Source organism: Triturus cristatus, chromosome 12 (assembly GCF_964204655.1).
Source record: "Triturus cristatus chromosome 12, aTriCri1.1, whole genome shotgun sequence".
Lineage (NCBI taxonomy): Eukaryota > Metazoa > Chordata > Amphibia > Caudata > Salamandridae > Triturus > Triturus cristatus.
Window position 1 is genome coordinate 218,650,338 of NC_140595.1, and position 21,255 is coordinate 218,671,592.

General features: G+C 45.2%; 22 non-coding genes across 22 annotated transcripts; all 22 read right to left on the reverse strand.

Annotated features, from left to right (window-relative positions):
• Positions 1–681: 681 nt before the first annotated feature.
• On the reverse strand, positions 682–796 carry LOC146775190 (U5 spliceosomal RNA). The gene has a single exon (XR_014973069.1). It is a non-coding gene; the product is annotated as a U5 spliceosomal RNA (small nuclear RNA).
• An 852-nt stretch (positions 797–1,648) lies between these two features.
• On the reverse strand, positions 1,649–1,763 carry LOC146775191 (U5 spliceosomal RNA). The gene has a single exon (XR_014973071.1). It is a non-coding gene; the product is annotated as a U5 spliceosomal RNA (small nuclear RNA).
• Positions 1,764–2,615: 852 nt separating this feature from the next.
• Positions 2,616–2,730, reverse strand: LOC146775192 (U5 spliceosomal RNA). Its single transcript, XR_014973072.1, has one exon. It is a non-coding gene; the product is annotated as a U5 spliceosomal RNA (small nuclear RNA).
• An 865-nt stretch (positions 2,731–3,595) lies between these two features.
• Positions 3,596–3,710, reverse strand: LOC146775193 (U5 spliceosomal RNA). Its single transcript, XR_014973073.1, has one exon. It is a non-coding gene; the product is annotated as a U5 spliceosomal RNA (small nuclear RNA).
• An 852-nt stretch (positions 3,711–4,562) lies between these two features.
• LOC146775194 (U5 spliceosomal RNA) lies at positions 4,563–4,677 on the reverse strand. The gene has a single exon (XR_014973074.1). It is a non-coding gene; the product is annotated as a U5 spliceosomal RNA (small nuclear RNA).
• An 852-nt stretch (positions 4,678–5,529) lies between these two features.
• LOC146775195 (U5 spliceosomal RNA) lies at positions 5,530–5,644 on the reverse strand. Its single transcript, XR_014973075.1, has one exon. It is a non-coding gene; the product is annotated as a U5 spliceosomal RNA (small nuclear RNA).
• Positions 5,645–6,496: 852 nt separating this feature from the next.
• Positions 6,497–6,611, reverse strand: LOC146775196 (U5 spliceosomal RNA). The gene has a single exon (XR_014974117.1). It is a non-coding gene; the product is annotated as a U5 spliceosomal RNA (small nuclear RNA).
• Positions 6,612–7,463: 852 nt separating this feature from the next.
• LOC146775197 (U5 spliceosomal RNA) lies at positions 7,464–7,578 on the reverse strand. Its single transcript, XR_014973076.1, has one exon. It is a non-coding gene; the product is annotated as a U5 spliceosomal RNA (small nuclear RNA).
• Positions 7,579–8,430: 852 nt separating this feature from the next.
• LOC146775198 (U5 spliceosomal RNA) lies at positions 8,431–8,545 on the reverse strand. Its single transcript, XR_014973702.1, has one exon. It is a non-coding gene; the product is annotated as a U5 spliceosomal RNA (small nuclear RNA).
• Positions 8,546–9,397: 852 nt separating this feature from the next.
• Positions 9,398–9,512, reverse strand: LOC146775199 (U5 spliceosomal RNA). The gene has a single exon (XR_014973077.1). It is a non-coding gene; the product is annotated as a U5 spliceosomal RNA (small nuclear RNA).
• An 852-nt stretch (positions 9,513–10,364) lies between these two features.
• On the reverse strand, positions 10,365–10,479 carry LOC146775200 (U5 spliceosomal RNA). Its single transcript, XR_014973078.1, has one exon. It is a non-coding gene; the product is annotated as a U5 spliceosomal RNA (small nuclear RNA).
• Positions 10,480–11,344: 865 nt separating this feature from the next.
• Positions 11,345–11,459, reverse strand: LOC146775201 (U5 spliceosomal RNA). Its single transcript, XR_014973079.1, has one exon. It is a non-coding gene; the product is annotated as a U5 spliceosomal RNA (small nuclear RNA).
• An 852-nt stretch (positions 11,460–12,311) lies between these two features.
• LOC146775202 (U5 spliceosomal RNA) lies at positions 12,312–12,426 on the reverse strand. The gene has a single exon (XR_014973080.1). It is a non-coding gene; the product is annotated as a U5 spliceosomal RNA (small nuclear RNA).
• An 852-nt stretch (positions 12,427–13,278) lies between these two features.
• LOC146775203 (U5 spliceosomal RNA) lies at positions 13,279–13,393 on the reverse strand. The gene has a single exon (XR_014973082.1). It is a non-coding gene; the product is annotated as a U5 spliceosomal RNA (small nuclear RNA).
• Positions 13,394–14,245: 852 nt separating this feature from the next.
• LOC146775204 (U5 spliceosomal RNA) lies at positions 14,246–14,360 on the reverse strand. Its single transcript, XR_014973083.1, has one exon. It is a non-coding gene; the product is annotated as a U5 spliceosomal RNA (small nuclear RNA).
• An 865-nt stretch (positions 14,361–15,225) lies between these two features.
• LOC146775205 (U5 spliceosomal RNA) lies at positions 15,226–15,340 on the reverse strand. Its single transcript, XR_014973084.1, has one exon. It is a non-coding gene; the product is annotated as a U5 spliceosomal RNA (small nuclear RNA).
• Positions 15,341–16,192: 852 nt separating this feature from the next.
• On the reverse strand, positions 16,193–16,307 carry LOC146775206 (U5 spliceosomal RNA). The gene has a single exon (XR_014973085.1). It is a non-coding gene; the product is annotated as a U5 spliceosomal RNA (small nuclear RNA).
• Positions 16,308–17,172: 865 nt separating this feature from the next.
• Positions 17,173–17,287, reverse strand: LOC146775207 (U5 spliceosomal RNA). Its single transcript, XR_014973086.1, has one exon. It is a non-coding gene; the product is annotated as a U5 spliceosomal RNA (small nuclear RNA).
• Positions 17,288–18,139: 852 nt separating this feature from the next.
• On the reverse strand, positions 18,140–18,254 carry LOC146775208 (U5 spliceosomal RNA). Its single transcript, XR_014974288.1, has one exon. It is a non-coding gene; the product is annotated as a U5 spliceosomal RNA (small nuclear RNA).
• Positions 18,255–19,106: 852 nt separating this feature from the next.
• Positions 19,107–19,221, reverse strand: LOC146775209 (U5 spliceosomal RNA). Its single transcript, XR_014973087.1, has one exon. It is a non-coding gene; the product is annotated as a U5 spliceosomal RNA (small nuclear RNA).
• An 865-nt stretch (positions 19,222–20,086) lies between these two features.
• Positions 20,087–20,201, reverse strand: LOC146775210 (U5 spliceosomal RNA). Its single transcript, XR_014973088.1, has one exon. It is a non-coding gene; the product is annotated as a U5 spliceosomal RNA (small nuclear RNA).
• Positions 20,202–21,053: 852 nt separating this feature from the next.
• On the reverse strand, positions 21,054–21,168 carry LOC146775211 (U5 spliceosomal RNA). The gene has a single exon (XR_014973089.1). It is a non-coding gene; the product is annotated as a U5 spliceosomal RNA (small nuclear RNA).
• Between the last annotated feature and the right edge of the window lie 87 nt (positions 21,169–21,255).

The window sequence follows — 21,255 nt, forward strand, 5'->3', positions numbered from 1 at the left end:
TGTCTGGGAATATGCAAATTTCTTTTGTACTCACCTCAGCTCATTAGGAGTTGTCGGGGCTGCTGGGGAAGGGGAACAGCAAATGTGAATCAGGCTTTTAGTTAAGTGGCACTGTAGGCCTTTTGTCCCCTAGCCATTTTACGCTTTCAACACGCTCTACACATAGCCATGCACCGTATGTGCCTTTTTCACACGTACTTTCATTAAACCTGAATATAGAAGGATATATCTGTCTAGGCTGGAGACACGTGAAACAAGTCTGACGTGCCCCTTCAAGTCTACCTGAGAGGAAGCTGACTCAGGATTGGCGACCTCTCAGGGCACCTCTAACGGGCACAAATAACGGGCACAAATAACGGGCAAGCTCTATGAAAAGCACAGCATGAGTCTTGGTCCCACCTTTAAAAAGGAGGGTGACCTCTGGGATCTGGCAGCAGGATCTTTGGGAGATAAGAAAATATACTGCCTGCGATCGTGAAGTTTCAAGTCAGTCAAGAAAAGCAATCTCATGCACTGCACAAGCTCTTTCCCATGAGGCACCTCTCCTGCACTCTGTTTATGCAAATGAGCAAGCAGAGAGCTCAGGAATAAAACACCAAACTCATGTCCCCCAAAAAAGCAGCAGACAATTGCTGGATATTCCCCAACTTCTAATGCTTTTCTTTTAAACAAATGATAAACAGCCTCACCTGTGGCAAGGCTTAAAAAAATTGAATAAACTCTTAAATGTTCCTCTCCACGGAAATCTTTAGTAAAAGGCGAAAGATTTTTTCGTTTTGAAGAGAAACCAGAGTAAGTGACAATATAGCTCTCTAGGGTAAGTGGCGGCACATCAAAGACCCTGTCATTGCGAGGGTGAGGACCTGAAAGGTATTTTCAGGCTCTAAGAAAGAGGGCGAGAACCAGGCCGGTGGGCAAAACAGGCCAACATTTCAAAGTCTCTGCTCAAGGTACAAAAAGGTGGACTGTTCACATGTGTATGTCTGGGAATATGCAAATTTCTTTTGTACTCACCTCAGCTCATTAGGAGTTGTCGGGGCTGCTGGGGAAGGGGAACAGCAAATGTGAATCAGGCTTTTAGTTAAGTGGCACTGTAGGCCTTTTGTCCCATAGCCATTTTACGCTTTCAACACGCTCTACACATAGCCATGCACCGTATGTGCCTTTTTCACACGTACTTTCATTAAACCTGAATATAGAAGGATATATCTGTCTAGGCTGGAGACACGTGAAACAAGTCTGACGTGCCCCTTCAAGTCTACCTGAGAGGAAGCTGACTCAGGATTGGGGCCCTCTCAGGGCACCTCGAACGGGCACAAATAACGGGCAAGCCCTATGAAAAGCACAGCATGAGTCTTGGTCCCACCTTTAAAAAGGAGGGTGACCTCTGGGATCTGGCAGCAGGATCTTTGGGAGATAAGAAAATATACTGCCTGCGATCGTGAAGTTTCAAGTCAGTCAAGAAAAGCAATCTCATGCACTGCACAAGCTCTTTCCCATGAGGCACCTCTCCTGCACTCTGTTTATGCAAATGAGCAAGCAGAGAGCTCAGGAATAAAACACCAAACTCAAGTCCCCCAAAAAAGCAGCAGGCAATTGCTGGATATTCCCCAACTTCTAATGCTTTTCTTTTAAACAAATGATAAACAGCCTCACCTGTGGCAAGGCTTAAAAAAATTGAATAAACTCTTAAATGTTCCTCTCCACGGAAATCTTTAGTAAAAGGCGAAAGATTTTTTCGTTTTGAAGAGAAACCAGAGTAAGTGACAATATAGCTCTCTAGGGTAAGTGGCGGCACATCAAAGACCCTGTCATTGCGAGGGTGAGGACCTGAAAGGTATTTTCAGGCTCTAAGAAAGAGGGCGAGAACCAGGCCGGTGGGCAAAACAGGCCAACATTTCAAAGTCTCTGCTCAAGGTAAAAAAAGGTGGACTGTTCACATGTGTATGTCTGGGAATATGCACATTTCTTTTGTACTCACCTCAGCTCATTAGGAGTTGTCGGGGCTGCTGGGGAAGGGGAACAGGAAATGTGAATCAGGCTTTTAGTTAAGTGGCACTGTAGGCCTTTTGTCCCCTAGCCATTTTACGCTTTCAACACGCTCTACACATAGCCATGCACCGTATGTGCCTTTTTCACACGTACTTTCATTAAACCTGAATATAGAAGGATATATCTGTCTAGGCTGGAGACACGTGAAACAAGTCTGACGTGCCCCTTCAAGTCTACCTGAGAGGAAGCTGACTCAGGATTGGCGACCTCTCAGGGCACCTCGAACGGGCACAAATAACGGGCAAGCCCTATGAAAAGCACAGCATGAGTCTTGGTCCCACCTTTAAAAAGGAGGGTGACCTCTGGGATCTGGCAGCAGGATCTTTGGGAGATAAGAAAATATACTGCCTGCGATCGTGAAGTTTCAAGTCAGTCAAGAAAAGCAATCTCATGCACTGCACAAGCTCTTTCCCATGAGGCACCTCTCCTGCACTCTGTTTATGCAAATGAGCAAGCAGAGACCTCAGGAATAAAACACCAAACTCATGTCCCCCAAAAAAGCAGCAGACAATTGCTGGATATTCCCCAACTTCTAATGCTTTTCTTTTAAACAAATGATAAACAGCCTCACCTGTGGCAAGGCTTAAAAAAATTGAATAAACTCTTAAATGTTCCTCTCCACGGAAATCTTTAGTAAAAGGCGAAAGATTTTTTCGTTTTGAAGAGAAACCAGAGTAAGTGACAATATAGCTCTCTAGGGTAAGTGGCGGCACATCAAAGACCCTGTCATTGCGAGGGTGAGGACCTGAAAGGTATTTTCAGGCTCTAAGAAAGAGGGCGAGAACCAGGCCGGTGGGCAAAACAGGCCAACATTTCAAAGTCTCTGCTCAAGGTACAAAAAGGTGGACTGTTCACATGTGTATGTCTGGGAATATGCAAATTTCTTTTGTACTCACCTCAGCTCATTAGGAGTTGTCGGGGCTGCTGGGGAAGGGGAACAGCAAATGTGAATCAGGCTTTTAGTTAAGTGGCACTGTAGGCCTTTTGTCCCCTAGCCATTTTACGCTTTCAACACGCTCTACACATAGCCATGCACCGTATGTGCCTTTTTCACACGTACTTTCATTAAACCTGAATATAGAAGGATATATCTGTCTAGGCTGGAGACACGTGAAACAAGTCTGACGTGCCCCTTCAAGTCTACCTGAGAGGAAGCTGACTCAGGATTGGCGACCTCTCAGGGCACCTCTAACGGGCACAAATAACGGGCACAAATAACGGGCAAGCTCTATGAAAAGCACAGCATGAGTCTTGGTCCCACCTTTAAAAAGGAGGGTGACCTCTGGGATCTGGCAGCAGGATCTTTGGGAGATAAGAAAATATACTGCCTGCGATCGTGAAGTTTCAAGTCAGTCAAGAAAAGCAATCTCATGCACTGCACAAGCTCTTTCCCATGAGGCACCTCTCCTGCACTCTGTTTATGCAAATGAGCAAGCAGAGAGCTCAGGAATAAAACACCAAACTCATGTCCCCCAAAAAAGCAGCAGACAATTGCTGGATATTCGCCAACTTCTAATGCTTTTCTTTTAAACAAATGATAAACAGCCTCACCTGTGGCAAGGCTTAAAAAAATTGAATAAACTCTTAAATGTTCCTCTCCACGGAAATCTTTAGTAAAAGGCGAAAGATTTTTTCGTTTTGAAGAGAAACCAGAGTAAGTGACAATATAGCTCTCTAGGGTAAGTGGCGGCACATCAAAGACCCTGTCATTGCGAGGGTGAGGACCTGAAAGGTATTTTCAGGCTCTAAGAAAGAGGGCGAGAACCAGGCCGGTGGGCAAAACAGGCCAACATTTCAAAGTCTCTGCTCAAGGTACAAAAAGGTGGACTGTTCACATGTGTATGTCTGGGAATATGCAAATTTCTTTTGTACTCACCTCAGCTCATTAGGAGTTGTCGGGGCTGCTGGGGAAGGGGAACAGCAAATGTGAATCAGGCTTTTAGTTAAGTGGCACTGTAGGCCTTTTGTCCCCTAGCCATTTTACGCTTTCAACACGCTCTACACATAGCCATGCACCGTATGTGCCTTTTTCACACGTACTTTCATTAAACCTGAATATAGAAGGATATATCTGTCTAGGCTGGAGACACGTGAAACAAGTCTGACGTGCCCCTTCAAGTCTACCTGAGAGGAAGCTGACTCAGGATTGGCGACCTCTCAGGGCACCTCGAACGGGCACAAATAACGGGCAAGCCCTATGAAAAGCACAGCATGAGTCTTGGTCCCACCTTTAAAAAGGAGGGTGACCTCTGGGATCTGGCAGCAGGATCTTTGGGAGATAAGAAAATATACTGCCTGCGATCGTGAAGTTTCAAGTCAGTCAAGAAAAGCAATCTCATGCACTGCACAAGCTCTTTCCCATGAGGCACCTCTCCTGCACTCTGTTTATGCAAATGAGCAAGCAGAGAGCTCAGGAATAAAACACCAAACTCATGTCCCCCAAAAAAGCAGCAGACAATTGCTGGATATTCCCCAACTTCTAATGCTTTTCTTTTAAACAAATGATAAACAGCCTCACCTGTGGCAAGGCTTAAAAAAATTGAATAAACTCTTAAATGTTCCTCTCCACGGAAATCTTTAGTAAAAGGCGAAAGATTTTTTCGTTTTGAAGAGAAACCAGAGTAAGTGACAATATAGCTCTCTAGGGTAAGTGGCGGCACATCAAAGACCCTGTCATTGCGAGGGTGAGGACCTGAAAGGTATTTTCAGGCTCTAAGAAAGAGGGCGAGAACCAGGCCGGTGGGCAAAACAGGCCAACATTTCAAAGTCTCTGCTCAAGGTACAAAAAGGTGGACTGTTCACATGTGTATGTCTGGGAATATGCAAATTTCTTTTGTACTCACCTCAGCTCATTAGGAGTTGTCGGGGCTGCTGGGGAAGGGGAACAGGAAATGTGAATCAGGCTTTTAGTTAAGTGGCACTGTAGGCCTTTTGTCCCCTAGCCATTTTACGCTTTCAACACGCTCTACACATAGCCATGCACCGTATGTGCCTTTTTCACACGTACTTTCATTAAACCTGAATATAGAAGGATATATCTGTCTAGGCTGGAGACACGTGAAACAAGTCTGACGTGCCCCTTCAAGTCTACCTGAGAGGAAGCTGACTCAGGATTGGCGACCTCTCAGGGCACCTCGAACGGGCACAAATAACGGGCAAGCCCTATGAAAAGCACAGCATGAGTCTTGGTCCCACCTTTAAAAAGGAGGGTGACCTCTGGGATCTGGCAGCAGGATCTTTGGGAGATAAGAAAATATACTGCCTGCGATCGTGAAGTTTCAAGTCAGTCAAGAAAAGCAATCTCATGCACTGCACAAGCTCTTTCCCATGAGGCACCTCTCCTGCACTCTGTTTATGCAAATGAGCAAGCAGAGAGCTCAGGAATAAAACACCAAACTCATGTCCCCCAAAAAAGCAGCAGGCAATTGCTGGATATTCCCCAACTTCTAATGCTTTTCTTTTAAACAAATGATAAACAGCCTCACCTGTGGCAAGGCTTAAAAAAATTGAATAAACTCTTAAATGTTCCTCTCCACGGAAATCTTTAGTAAAAGGCGAAAGATTTTTTCGTTTTGAAGAGAAACCAGAGTAAGTGACAATATAGCTCTCTAGGGTAAGTGGCGGCACATCAAAGACCCTGTCATTGCGAGGGTGAGGACCTGAAAGGTATTTTCAGGCTCTAAGAAAGAGGGCGAGAACCAGGCCGGTGGGCAAAACAGGCCAACATTTCAAAGTCTCTGCTCAAGGTACAAAAAGGTGGACTGTTCACATGTGTATGTCTGGGAATATGCAAATTTCTTTTGTACTCACCTCAGCTCATTAGGAGTTGTCGGGGCTGCTGGGGAAGGGGAACAGGAAATGTGAATCAGGCTTTTAGTTAAGTGACACTGTAGGCCTTTTGTCCCCTAGCCATTTTACGCTTTCAACACGCTCTACACATAGCCATGCACCGTATGTGCCTTTTTCACACGTACTTTCATTAAACCTGAATATAGAAGGATATATCTGTCTAGGCTGGAGACACGTGAAACAAGTCTGACGTGCCCCTTCAAGTCTACCTGAGAGGAAGCTGACTCAGGATTGGCGACCTCTCAGGGCACCTCGAACGGGCACAAATAACGGGCAAGCCCTATGAAAAGCACAGCATGAGTCTTGGTCCCACCTTTAAAAAGGAGGGTGACCTCTGGGATCTGGCAGCAGGATCTTTGGGAGATAAGAAAATATACTGCCTGCGATTGTGAAGTTTCAAGTCAGTCAAGAAAAGCAATCTCATGCACTGCACAAGCTCTTTCCCATGAGGCACCTCTCCTGCACTCTGTTTATGCAAATGAGCAAGCAGAGAGCTCAGGAATAAAACACCAAACTCATGTCCCCCAAAAAAGCAGCAGACAATTGCTGGATATTCCCCAACTTCTAATGCTTTTCTTTTAAACAAATGATAAACAGCCTCACCTGTGGCAAGGCTTAAAAAAATTGAATAAACTCTTAAATGTTCCTCTCCACAGAAATCTTTAGTAAAAGGCGAAAGATTTTTTCGTTTTGAAGAGAAACCAGAGTAAGTAACAATATAGCTCTCTAGGGTAAGTGGCGGCACATCAAAGACCCTGTCATTGCGAGGGTGAGGACCTGAAAGGTATTTTCAGGCTCTAAGAAAGAGGGCGAGAACCAGGCCGGTGGGCAAAACAGGCCAACATTTCAAAGTCTCTGCTCAAGGTACAAAAAGGTGGACTGTTCACATGTGTATGTCTGGGAATATGCAAATTTCTTTTGTACTCACCTCAGCTCATTAGGAGTTGTCGGGGCTGCTGGGGAAGGGGAACAGCAAATGTGAATCAGGCTTTTAGTTAAGTGGCACTGTAGGCCTTTTGTCCCATAGCCATTTTACGCTTTCAACACGCTCTACACATAGCCATGCACCGTATGTGCCTTTTTCACACGTACTTTCATTAAACCTGAATATAGAAGGATATATCTGTCTAGGCTGGAGACACGTGAAACAAGTCTGACGTGCCCCTTCAAGTCTACCTGAGAGGAAGCTGACTCAGGATTGGGGCCCTCTCAGGGCACCTCGAACGGGCACAAATAACGGGCAAGCCCTATGAAAAGCACAGCATGAGTCTTGGTCCCACCTTTAAAAAGGAGGGTGACCTCTGGGATCTGGCAGCAGGATCTTTGGGAGATAAGAAAATATACTGCCTGCGATCGTGAAGTTTCAAGTCAGTCAAGAAAAGCAATCTCATGCACTGCACAAGCTCTTTCCCATGAGGCACCTCTCCTGCACTCTGTTTATGCAAATGAGCAAGCAGAGAGCTCAGGAATAAAACACCAAACTCAAGTCCCCCAAAAAAGCAGCAGGCAATTGCTGGATATTCCCCAACTTCTAATGCTTTTCTTTTAAACAAATGATAAACAGCCTCACCTGTGGCAAGGCTTAAAAAAATTGAATAAACTCTTAAATGTTCCTCTCCACGGAAATCTTTAGTAAAAGGCGAAAGATTTTTTCGTTTTGAAGAGAAACCAGAGTAAGTGACAATATAGCTCTCTAGGGTAAGTGGCGGCACATCAAAGACCCTGTCATTGCGAGGGTGAGGACCTGAAAGGTATTTTCAGGCTCTAAGAAAGAGGGCGAGAACCAGGCCGGTGGGCAAAACAGGCCAACATTTCAAAGTCTCTGCTCAAGGTAAAAAAAGGTGGACTGTTCACATGTGTATGTCTGGGAATATGCACATTTCTTTTGTACTCACCTCAGCTCATTAGGAGTTGTCGGGGCTGCTGGGGAAGGGGAACAGGAAATGTGAATCAGGCTTTTAGTTAAGTGGCACTGTAGGCCTTTTGTCCCCTAGCCATTTTACGCTTTCAACACGCTCTACACATAGCCATGCACCGTATGTGCCTTTTTCACACGTACTTTCATTAAACCTGAATATAGAAGGATATATCTGTCTAGGCTGGAGACACGTGAAACAAGTCTGACGTGCCCCTTCAAGTCTACCTGAGAGGAAGCTGACTCAGGATTGGCGACCTCTCAGGGCACCTCGAACGGGCACAAATAACGGGCAAGCCCTATGAAAAGCACAGCATGAGTCTTGGTCCCACCTTTAAAAAGGAGGGTGACCTCTGGGATCTGGCAGCAGGATCTTTGGGAGATAAGAAAATATACTGCCTGCGATTGTGAAGTTTCAAGTCAGTCAAGAAAAGCAATCTCATGCACTGCACAAGCTCTTTCCCATGAGGCACCTCTCCTGCACTCTGTTTATGCAAATGAGCAAGCAGAGAGCTCAGGAATAAAACACCAAACTCATGTCCCCCAAAAAAGCAGCAGACAATTGCTGGATATTCCCCAACTTCTAATGCTTTTCTTTTAAACAAATGATAAACAGCCTCACCTGTGGCAAGGCTTAAAAAAATTGAATAAACTCTTAAATGTTCCTCTCCACGGAAATCTTTAGTAAAAGGCAAAAGATTTTTTCGTTTTGAAGAGAAACCAGAGTAAGTGACAATATAGCTCTCTAGGGTAAGTGGCGGCACATCAAAGACCCTGTCATTGCGAGGGTGAGGACCTGAAAGGTATTTTCAGGCTCTAAGAAAGAGGGCGAGAACCAGGCCGGTGGGCAAAACAGGCCAACATTTCAAAGTCTCTGCTCAAGGTACAAAAAGGTGGACTGTTCACATGTGTATGTCTGGGAATATGCAAATTTCTTTTGTACTCACCTCAGCTCATTAGGAGTTGTCGGGGCTGCTGGGGAAGGGGAACAGCAAATGTGAATCAGGCTTTTAGTTAAGTGGCACTGTAGGCCTTTTGTCCCATAGCCATTTTACGCTTTCAACACGCTCTACACATAGCCATGCACCGTATGTGCCTTTTTCACACGTACTTTCATTAAACCTGAATATAGAAGGATATATCTGTCTAGGCTGGAGACACGTGAAACAAGTCTGACGTGCCCCTTCAAGTCTACCTGAGAGGAAGCTGACTCAGGATTGGGGCCCTCTCAGGGCACCTCGAACGGGCACAAATAACGGGCAAGCCCTATGAAAAGCACAGCATGAGTCTTGGTCCCACCTTTAAAAAGGAGGGTGACCTCTGGGATCTGGCAGCAGGATCTTTGGGAGATAAGAAAATATACTGCCTGCGATCGTGAAGTTTCAAGTCAGTCAAGAAAAGCAATCTCATGCACTGCACAAGCTCTTTCCCATGAGGCACCTCTCCTGCACTCTGTTTATGCAAATGAGCAAGCAGAGAGCTCAGGAATAAAACACCAAACTCAAGTCCCCCAAAAAAGCAGCAGGCAATTGCTGGATATTCCCCAACTTCTAATGCTTTTCTTTTAAACAAATGATAAACAGCCTCACCTGTGGCAAGGCTTAAAAAAATTGAATAAACTCTTAAATGTTCCTCTCCACGGAAATCTTTAGTAAAAGGCGAAAGATTTTTTCGTTTTGAAGAGAAACCAGAGTAAGTGACAATATAGCTCTCTAGGGTAAGTGGCGGCACATCAAAGACCCTGTCATTGCGAGGGTGAGGACCTGAAAGGTATTTTCAGGCTCTAAGAAAGAGGGCGAGAACCAGGCCGGTGGGCAAAACAGGCCAACATTTCAAAGTCTCTGCTCAAGGTACAAAAAGGTGGACTGTTCACATGTGTATGTCTGGGAATATGCACATTTCTTTTGTACTCACCTCAGCTCATTAGGAGTTGTCGGGGCTGCTGGGGAAGGGGAACAGGAAATGTGAATCAGGCTTTTAGTTAAGTGGCACTGTAGGCCTTTTGTCCCCTAGCCATTTTACGCTTTCAACACGCTCTACACATAGCCATGCACCGTATGTGCCTTTTTCACACGTACTTTCATTAAACCTGAATATAGAAGGATATATCTGTCTAGGCTGGAGACACGTGAAACAAGTCTGACGTGCCCCTTCAAGTCTACCTGAGAGGAAGCTGACTCAGGATTGGCGACCTCTCAGGGCACCTCGAACAGGCACAAATAACGGGCAAGCCCTATGAAAAGCACAGCATGAGTCTTGGTCCCACCTTTAAAAAGGAGGGTGACCTCTGGGATCTGGCAGCAGGATCTTTGGGAGATAAGAAAATATACTGCCTGCGATCGTGAAGTTTCAAGTCAGTCAAGAAAAGCAATCTCATGCACTGCACAAGCTCTTTCCCATGAGGCACCTCTCCTGCACTCTGTTTATGCAAATGAGCAAGCAGAGACCTCAGGAATAAAACACCAAACTCATGTCCCCCAAAAAAGCAGCAGACAATTGCTGGATATTCCCCAACTTCTAATGCTTTTCTTTTAAACAAATGATAAACAGCCTCACCTGTGGCAAGGCTTAAAAAAATTGAATAAACTCTTAAATGTTCCTCTCCACGGAAATCTTTAGTAAAAGGCGAAAGATTTTTTCGTTTTGAAGAGAAACCAGAGTAAGTGACAATATAGCTCTCTAGGGTAAGTGGCGGCACATCAAAGACCCTGTCATTGCGAGGGTGAGGACCTGAAAGGTATTTTCAGGCTCTAAGAAAGAGGGCGAGAACCAGGCCGGTGGGCAAAACAGGCCAACATTTCAAAGTCTCTGCTCAAGGTACAAAAAGGTGGACTGTTCACATGTGTATGTCTGGGAATATGCAAATTTCTTTTGTACTCACCTCAGCTCATTAGGAGTTGTCGGGGCTGCTGGGGAAGGGGAACAGCAAATGTGAATCAGGCTTTTAGTTAAGTGGCACTGTAGGCCTTTTGTCCCCTAGCCATTTTACGCTTTCAACACGCTCTACACATAGCCATGCACCGTATGTGCCTTTTTCACACGTACTTTCATTAAACCTGAATATAGAAGGATATATCTGTCTAGGCTGGAGACACGTGAAACAAGTCTGACGTGCCCCTTCAAGTCTACCTGAGAGGAAGCTGACTCAGGATTGGCGACCTCTCAGGGCACCTCTAACGGGCACAAATAACGGGCACAAATAACGGGCAAGCTCTATGAAAAGCACAGCATGAGTCTTGGTCCCACCTTTAAAAAGGAGGGTGACCTCTGGGATCTGGCAGCAGGATCTTTGGGAGATAAGAAAATATACTGCCTGCGATCGTGAAGTTTCAAGTCAGTCAAGAAAAGCAATCTCATGCACTGCACAAGCTCTTTCCCATGAGGCACCTCTCCTGCACTCTGTTTATGCAAATGAGCAAGCAGAGAGCTCAGGAATAAAACACCAAACTCATGTCCCCCAAAAAAGCAGCAGACAATTGCTGGATATTCCCCAACTTCTAATGCTTTTCTTTTAAACAAATGATAAACAGCCTCACCTGTGGCAAGGCTTAAAAAAATTGAATAAACTCTTAAATGTTCCTCTCCACGGAAATCTTTAGTAAAAGGCGAAAGATTTTTTCGTTTTGAAGAGAAACCAGAGTAAGTGACAATATAGCTCTCTAGGGTAAGTGGCGGCACATCAAAGACCCTGTCATTGCGAGGGTGAGGACCTGAAAGGTATTTTCAGGCTCTAAGAAAGAGGGCGAGAACCAGGCCGGTGGGCAAAACAGGCCAACATTTCAAAGTCTCTGCTCAAGGTACAAAAAGGTGGACTGTTCACATGTGTATGTCTGGGAATATGCAAATTTCTTTTGTACTCACCTCAGCTCATTAGGAGTTGTCGGGGCTGCTGGGGAAGGGGAACAGCAAATGTGAATCAGGCTTTTAGTTAAGTGGCACTGTAGGCCTTTTGTCCCCTAGCCATTTTACGCTTTCAACACGCTCTACACATAGCCATGCACCGTATGTGCCTTTTTCACACGTACTTTCATTAAACCTGAATATAGAAGGATATATCTGTCTAGGCTGGAGACACGTGAAACAAGTCTGACGTGCCCCTTCAAGTCTACCTGAGAGGAAGCTGACTCAGGATTGGCGACCTCTCAGGGCACCTCGAACGGGCACAAATAACGGGCAAGCCCTATGAAAAGCACAGCATGAGTCTTGGTCCCACCTTTAAAAAGGAGGGTGACCTCTGGGATCTGGCAGCAGGATCTTTGGGAGATAAGAAAATATACTGCCTGCGATTGTGAAGTTTCAAGTCAGTCAAGAAAAGCAATCTCATGCACTGCACAAGCTCTTTCCCATGAGGCACCTCTCCTGCACTCTGTTTATGCAAATGAGCAAGCAGAGAGCTCAGGAATAAAACACCAAACTCATGTCCCCCAAAAAAGCAGCAGACAATTGCTGGATATTCCCCAACTTCTAATGCTTTTCTTTTAAACAAATGATAAACAGCCTCACCTGTGGCAAGGCTTAAAAAAATTGAATAAACTCTTAAATGTTCCTCTCCACGGAAATCTTTAGTAAAAGGCGAAAGATTTTTTCGTTTTGAAGAGAAACCAGAGTAAGTGACAATATAGCTCTCTAGGGTAAGTGGCGGCACATCAAAGACCCTGTCATTGCGAGGGTGAGGACCTGAAAGGTATTTTCAGGCTCTAAGAAAGAGGGCGAGAACCAGGCCGGTGGGCAAAACAGGCCAACATTTCAAAGTCTCTGCTCAAGGTACAAAAAGGTGGACTGTTCACATGTGTATGTCTGGGAATATGCAAATTTCTTTTGTACTCACCTCAGCTCATTAGGAGTTGTCGGGGCTGCTGGGGAAGGGGAACAGCAAATGTGAATCAGGCTTTTAGTTAAGTGGCACTGTAGGCCTTTTGTCCCATAGCCATTTTACGCTTTCAACACGCTCTACACATAGCCATGCACCGTATGTGCCTTTTTCACACGTACTTTCATTAAACCTGAATATAGAAGGATATATCTGTCTAGGCTGGAGACACGTGAAACAAGTCTGACGTGCCCCTTCAAGTCTACCTGAGAGGAAGCTGACTCAGGATTGGGGCCCTCTCAGGGCACCTCGAACGGGCACAAATAACGGGCAAGCCCTATGAAAAGCACAGCATGAGTCTTGGTCCCACCTTTAAAAAGGAGGGTGACCTCTGGGATCTGGCAGCAGGATCTTTGGGAGATAAGAAAATATACTGCCTGCGATCGTGAAGTTTCAAGTCAGTCAAGAAAAGCAATCTCATGCACTGCACAAGCTCTTTCCCATGAGGCACCTCTCCTGCACTCTGTTTATGCAAATGAGCAAGCAGAGAGCTCAGGAATAAAACACCAAACTCAAGTCCCCCAAAAAAGCAGCAGGCAATTGCTGGATATTCCCCAACTTCTAATGCTTTTCTTTTAAACAAATGATAAACAGCCTCACCTGTGGCAAGGCTTAAAAAAATTGAATAAACTCTTAAATGTTCCTCTCCACGGAAATCTTTAGTAAAAGGCGAAAGATTTTTTCGTTTTGAAGAGAAACCAGAGTAAGTGACAATATAGCTCTCTAGGGTAAGTGGCGGCACATCAAAGACCCTGTCATTGCGAGGGTGAGGACCTGAAAGGTATTTTCAGGCTCTAAGAAAGAGGGCGAGAACCAGGCCGGTGGGCAAAACAGGCCAACATTTCAAAGTCTCTGCTCAAGGTAAAAAAAGGTGGACTGTTCACATGTGTATGTCTGGGAATATGCACATTTCTTTTGTACTCACCTCAGCTCATTAGGAGTTGTCGGGGCTGCTGGGGAAGGGGAACAGGAAATGTGAATCAGGCTTTTAGTTAAGTGGCACTGTAGGCCTTTTGTCCCCTAGCCATTTTACGCTTTCAACACGCTCTACACATAGCCATGCACCGTATGTGCCTTTTTCACACGTACTTTCATTAAACCTGAATATAGAAGGATATATCTGTCTAGGCTGGAGACACGTGAAACAAGTCTGACGTGCCCCTTCAAGTCTACCTGAGAGGAAGCTGACTCAGGATTGGCGACCTCTCAGGGCACCTCGAACGGGCACAAATAACGGGCAAGCCCTATGAAAAGCACAGCATGAGTCTTGGTCCCACCTTTAAAAAGGAGGGTGACCTCTGGGATCTGGCAGCAGGATCTTTGGGAGATAAGAAAATATACTGCCTGCGATCGTGAAGTTTCAAGTCAGTCAAGAAAAGCAATCTCATGCACTGCACAAGCTCTTTCCCATGAGGCACCTCTCCTGCACTCTGTTTATGCAAATGAGCAAGCAGAGACCTCAGGAATAAAACACCAAACTCATGTCCCCCAAAAAAGCAGCAGACAATTGCTGGATATTCCCCAACTTCTAATGCTTTTCTTTTAAACAAATGATAAACAGCCTCACCTGTGGCAAGGCTTAAAAAAATTGAATAAACTCTTAAATGTTCCTCTCCACGGAAATCTTTAGTAAAAGGCGAAAGATTTTTTCGTTTTGAAGAGAAACCAGAGTAAGTGACAATATAGCTCTCTAGGGTAAGTGGCGGCACATCAAAGACCCTGTCATTGCGAGGGTGAGGACCTGAAAGGTATTTTCAGGCTCTAAGAAAGAGGGCGAGAACCAGGCCGGTGGGCAAAACAGGCCAACATTTCAAAGTCTCTGCTCAAGGTACAAAAAGGTGGACTGTTCACATGTGTATGTCTGGGAATATGCAAATTTCTTTTGTACTCACCTCAGCTCATTAGGAGTTGTCGGGGCTGCTGGGGAAGGGGAACAGCAAATGTGAATCAGGCTTTTAGTTAAGTGGCACTGTAGGCCTTTTGTCCCCTAGCCATTTTACGCTTTCAACACGCTCTACACATAGCCATGCACCGTATGTGCCTTTTTCACACGTACTTTCATTAAACCTGAATATAGAAGGATATATCTGTCTAGGCTGGAGACACGTGAAACAAGTCTGACGTGCCCCTTCAAGTCTACCTGAGAGGAAGCTGACTCAGGATTGGCGACCTCTCAGGGCACCTCTAACGGGCACAAATAACGGGCACAAATAACGGGCAAGCTCTATGAAAAGCACAGCATGAGTCTTGGTCCCACCTTTAAAAAGGAGGGTGACCTCTGGGATCTGGCAGCAGGATCTTTGGGAGATAAGAAAATATACTGCCTGCGATCGTGAAGTTTCAAGTCAGTCAAGAAAAGCAATCTCATGCACTGCACAAGCTCTTTCCCATGAGGCACCTCTCCTGCACTCTGTTTATGCAAATGAGCAAGCAGAGAGCTCAGGAATAAAACACCAAACTCATGTCCCCCAAAAAAGCAGCAGACAATTGCTGGATATTCGCCAACTTCTAATGCTTTTCTTTTAAACAAATGATAAACAGCCTCACCTGTGGCAAGGCTTAAAAAAATTGAATAAACTCTTAAATGTTCCTCTCCACGGAAATCTTTAGTAAAAGGCGAAAGATTTTTTCGTTTTGAAGAGAAACCAGAGTAAGTGACAATATAGCTCTCTAGGGTAAGTGGCGGCACATCAAAGACCCTGTCATTGCGAGGGTGAGGACCTGAAAGGTATTTTCAGGCTCTAAGAAAGAGGGCGAGAACCAGGCCGGTGGGCAAAACAGGCCAACATTTCAAAGTCTCTGCTCAAGGTACAAAAAGGTGGACTGTTCACATGTGTATGTCTGGGAATATGCAAATTTCTTTTGTACTCACCTCAGCTCATTAGGAGTTGTCGGGGCTGCTGGGGAAGGGGAACAGCAAATGTGAATCAGGCTTTTAGTTAAGTGGCACTGTAGGCCTTTTGTCCCCTAGCCATTTTACGCTTTCAACACGCTCTACACATAGCCATGCACCGTATGTGCCTTTTTCACACGTACTTTCATTAAACCTGAATATAGAAGGATATATCTGTCTAGGCTGGAGACACGTGAAACAAGTCTGACGTGCCCCTTCAAGTCTACCTGAGAGGAAGCTGACTCAGGATTGGCGACCTCTCAGGGCACCTCGAACGGGCACAAATAACGGGCAAGCCCTATGAAAAGCACAGCATGAGTCTTGGTCCCACCTTTAAAAAGGAGGGTGACCTCTGGGATCTGGCAGCAGGATCTTTGGGAGATAAGAAAATATACTGCCTGCGATCGTGAAGTTTCAAGTCAGTCAAGAAAAGCAATCTCATGCACTGCACAAGCTCTTTCCCATGAGGCACCTCTCCTGCACTCTGTTTATGCAAATGAGCAAGCAGAGAGCTCAGGAATAAAACACCAAACTCATGTCCCCCAAAAAAGCAGCAGACAATTGCTGGATATTCCCCAACTTCTAATGCTTTTCTTTTAAACAAATGATAAACAGCCTCACCTGTGGCAAGGCTTAAAAAAATTGAATAAACTCTTAAATGTTCCTCTCCACGGAAATCTTTAGTAAAAGGCGAAAGATTTTTTCGTTTTGAAGAGAAACCAGAGTAAGTGACAATATAGCTCTCTAGGGTAAGTGGCGGCACATCAAAGACCCTGTCATTGCGAGGGTGAGGACCTGAAAGGTATTTTCAGGCTCTAAGAAAGAGGGCGAGAACCAGGCCGGTGGGCAAAACAGGCCAACATTTCAAAGTCTCTGCTCAAGGTACAAAAAGGTGGACTGTTCACATGTGTATGTCTGGGAATATGCAAATTTCTTTTGTACTCACCTCAGCTCATTAGGAGTTGTCGGGGCTGCTGGGGAAGGGGAACAGCAAATGTGAATCAGGCTTTTAGTTAAGTGGCACTGTAGGCCTTTTGTCCCCTAGCCATTTTACGCTTTCAACACGCTCTACACATAGCCATGCACCGTATGTGCCTTTTTCACACGTACTTTCATTAAACCTGAATATAGAAGGATATATCTGTCTAGGCTGGAGACACGTGAAACAAGTCTGACGTGCCCCTTCAAGTCTACCTGAGAGGAAGCTGACTCAGGATTGGCGACCTCTCAGGGCACCTCTAACGGGCACAAATAACGGGCACAAATAACGGGCAAGCTCTATGAAAAGCACAGCATGAGTCTTGGTCCCACCTTTAAAAAGGAGGGTGACCTCTGGGATCTGGCAGCAGGATCTTTGGGAGATAAGAAAATATACTGCCTGCGATCGTGAAGTTTCAAGTCAGTCAAGAAAAGCAATCTCATGCACTGCACAAGCTCTTTCCCATGAGGCACCTCTCCTGCACTCTGTTTATGCAAATGAGCAAGCAGAGAGCTCAGGAATAAAACACCAAACTCATGTCCCCCAAAAAAGCAGCAGACAATTGCTGGATATTCCCCAACTTCTAATGCTTTTCTTTTAAACAAATGATAAACAGCCTCACCTGTGGCAAGGCTTAAAAAAATTGAATAAACTCTTAAATGTTCCTCTCCACGGAAATCTTTAGTAAAAGGCGAAAGATTTTTTCGTTTTGAAGAGAAACCAGAGTAAGTGACAATATAGCTCTCTAGGGTAAGTGGCGGCACATCAAAGACCCTGTCATTGCGAGGGTGAGGACCTGAAAGGTATTTTCAGGCTCTAAGAAAGAGGGCGAGAACCAGGCCGGTGGGCAAAACAGGCCAACATTTCAAAGTCTCTGCTCAAGGTACAAAAAGGTGGACTGTTCACATGTGTATGTCTGGGAATATGCAAATTTCTTTTGTACTCACCTCAGCTCATTAGGAGTTGTCGGGGCTGCTGGGGAAGGGGAACAGCAAATGTGAATCAGGCTTTTAGTTAAGTGGCACTGTAGGCCTTTTGTCCCCTAGCCATTTTACGCTTTCAACACGCTCTACACATAGCCATGCACCGTATGTGCCTTTTTCACACGTACTTTCATTAAACCTGAATATAGAAGGATATATCTGTCTAGGCTGGAGACACGTGAAACAAGTCTGACGTGCCCCTTCAAGTCTACCTGAGAGGAAGCTGACTCAGGATTGGCGACCTCTCAGGGCACCTCTAACGGGCACAAATAACGGGCAAGCCCTATGAAAAGCACAGCATGAGTCTTGGTCCCACCTTTAAAAAGGAGGGTGACCTCTGGGATCTGGCAGCAGGATCTTTGGGAGATAAGAAAATATACTGCCTGCGATCGTGAAGTTTCAAGTCAGTCAAGAAAAGCAATCTCATGCACTGCACAAGCTCTTTCCCATGAGGCACCTCTCCTGCACTCTGTTTATGCAAATGAGCAAGCAGAGAGCTCAGGAATAAAACACCAAACTCAAGTCCCCCAAAAAAGCAGCAGGCAATTGCTGGATATTCCCCAACTTCTAATGCTTTTCTTTTAAACAAATGATAAACAGCCTCACCTGTGGCAAGGCTTAAAAAAATTGAATAAACTTTTAAATGTTCCTCTCCACGGAAATCTTTAGTAAAAGGCGAAAGATTTTTTCGTTTTGAAGAGAAACCAGAGTAAGTGACAATATAGCTCTCTAGGGTAAGTGGCGGCACATCAAAGACCCTGTCATTGCGAGGGTGAGGACCTGAAAGGTATTTTCAGGCTCTAAGAAAGAGGGCGAGAACCAGGCCGGTGGGCAAAACAGGCCAACATTTCAAAGTCTCTGCTCAAGGTAAAAAAAGGTGGACTGTTCACATGTGTATGTCTGGGAATATGCACATTTCTTTTGTACTCACCTCAGCTCATTAGGAGTTGTCGGGGCTGCTGGGGAAGGGGAACAGGAAATGTGAATCAGGCTTTTAGTTAAGTGGCACTGTAGGCCTTTTGTCCCCTAGCCATTTTACGCTTTCAACACGCTCTACACATAGCCATGCACCGTATGTGCCTTTTTCACACGTACTTTCATTAAACCTGAATATAGAAGGATATATCTGTCTAGGCTGGAGACACGTGAAACAAGTCTGACGTGCCCCTTCAAGTCTACCTGAGAGGAAGCTGACTCAGGATTGGCGACCTCTCAGGGCACCTCGAACGGGCACAAATAACGGGCAAGCCCTATGAAAAGCACAGCATGAGTCTTGGTCCCACCTTTAAAAAGGAGGGTGACCTCTGGGATCTGGCAGCAGGATCTTTGGGAGATAAGAAAATATACTGCCTGCGATCGTGAAGTTTCAAGTCAGTCAAGAAAAGCAATCTCATGCACTGCACAAGCTCTTTCCCATGAGGCACCTCTCCTGCACTCTGTTTATGCAAATGAGCAAGCAGAGACCTCAGGAATAAAACACCAAACTCATGTCCCCCAAAAAAGCAGCAGACAATTGCTGGATATTCCCCAACTTCTAATGCTTTTCTTTTAAACAAATGATAAACAGCCTCACCTGTGGCAAGGCTTAAAAAAATTGAATAAACTCTTAAATGTTCCTCTCCACGGAAATCTTTAGTAAAAGGCGAAAGATTTTTTCGTTTTGAAGAGAAACCAGAGTAAGTGACAATATAGCTCTCTAGGGTAAGTGGCGGCACATCAAAGACCCTGTCATTGCGAGGGTGAGGACCTGAAAGGTATTTTCAGGCTCTAAGAAAGAGGGCGAGAACCAGGCCGGTGGGCAAAACAGGCCAACATTTCAAAGTCTCTGCTCAAGGTACAAAAAGGTGGACTGTTCACATGTGTATGTCTGGGAATATGCAAATTTCTTTTGTACTCACCTCAGCTCATTAGGAGTTGTCGGGGCTGCTGGGGAAGGGGAACAGCAAATGTGAATCAGGCTTTTAGTTAAGTGGCACTGTAGGCCTTTTGTCCCCTAGCCATTTTACGCTTTCAACACGCTCTACACATAGCCATGCACCGTATGTGCCTTTTTCACACGTACTTTCATTAAACCTGAATATAGAAGGATATATCTGTCTAGGCTGGAGACACGTGAAACAAGTCTGACGTGCCCCTTCAAGTCTACCTGAGAGGAAGCTGACTCAGGATTGGCGACCTCTCAGGGCACCTCTAACGGGCACAAATAACGGGCACAAATAACGGGCAAGCTCTATGAAAAGCACAGCATGAGTCTTGGTCCCACCTTTAAAAAGGAGGGTGACCTCTGGGATCTGGCAGCAGGATCTTTGGGAGATAAGAAAATATACTGCCTGCGATCGTGAAGTTTCAAGTCAGTCAAGAAAAGCAATCTCATGCACTGCACAAGCTCTTTCCCATGAGGCACCTCTCCTGCACTCTGTTTATGCAAATGAGCAAGCAGAGAGCTCAGGAATAAAACACCAAACTCATGTCCCCCAAAAAAGCAGCAGACAATTGCTGGATATTCGCCAACTTCTAATGCTTTTCTTTTAAACAAATGATAAACAGCCTCACCTGTGGCAAGGCTTAAAAAAATTGAATAAACTCTTAAATGTTCCTCTCCACGGAAATCTTTAGTAAAAGGCGAAAGATTTTTTCGTTTTGAAGAGAAACCAGAGTAAGTGACAATATAGCTCTCTAGGGTAAGTGGCGGCACATCAAAGACCCTGTCATTGCGAGGGTGAGGACCTGAAAGGTATTTTCAGGCTCTAAGAAAGAGGGCGAGAACCAGGCCGGTGGGCAAAACAGGCCAACATTTCAAAGTCTCTGCTCAAGGTACAAAAAGGTGGACTGTTCACATGTGTATGTCTGGGAATATGCAAATTTCTTTTGTACTCACCTCAGCTCATTAGGAGTTGTCGGGGCTGCTGGGGAAGGGGAACAGCAAATGTGAATCAGGCTTTTAGTTAAGTGGCACTGTAGGCCTTTTGTCCCCTAGCCATTTTACGCTTTCAACACGCTCTACACATAGCCATGCACCGTATGTGCCTTTTTCACACGTACTTTCATTAAACCTGAATATAGAAGGATATATCTGTCTAGGCTGGAGACACGTGAAACAAGTCTGACGTGCCCCTTCAAGTCTACCTGAGAGGAAGCTGACTCAGGATTGGCGACCTCTCAGGGCACCTCGAACGGGCACAAATAACGGGCAAGCCCTATGAAAAGCACAGCATGAGTCTTGGTCCCACCTTTAAAAAGGAGGGTGACCTCTGGGATCTGGCAGCAGGATCTTTGGGAGATAAGAAAATATACTGCCTGCGATCGTGAAGTTTCAAGTCAGTCAAGAAAAGCAATCTCATGCACTGCACAAGCTCTTTCCCATGAGGCACCTCTCCTGCACTCTGTTTATGCAAATGAGCAAGCAGAGAGCTCAGGAATAAAACACCAAACTCATGTCCCCCAAAAAAGCAGCAGACAATTGCTGGATATTCCCCAACTTCTAATGCTTTTCTTTTAAACAAATGATAAACAGCCTCACCTGTGGCAAGGCTTAAAAAAATTGAATAAACTCTTAAATGTTCCTCTCCACGGAAATCTTTAGTAAAAGGCGAAAGATTTTTTCGTTTTGAAGAGAAACCAGAGTAAGTGACAATATAGCTCTCTAGGGTAAGTGGCGGCACATCAAAGACCCTGTCATTGCGAGGGTGAGGACCTGAAAGGTATTTTCAGGCT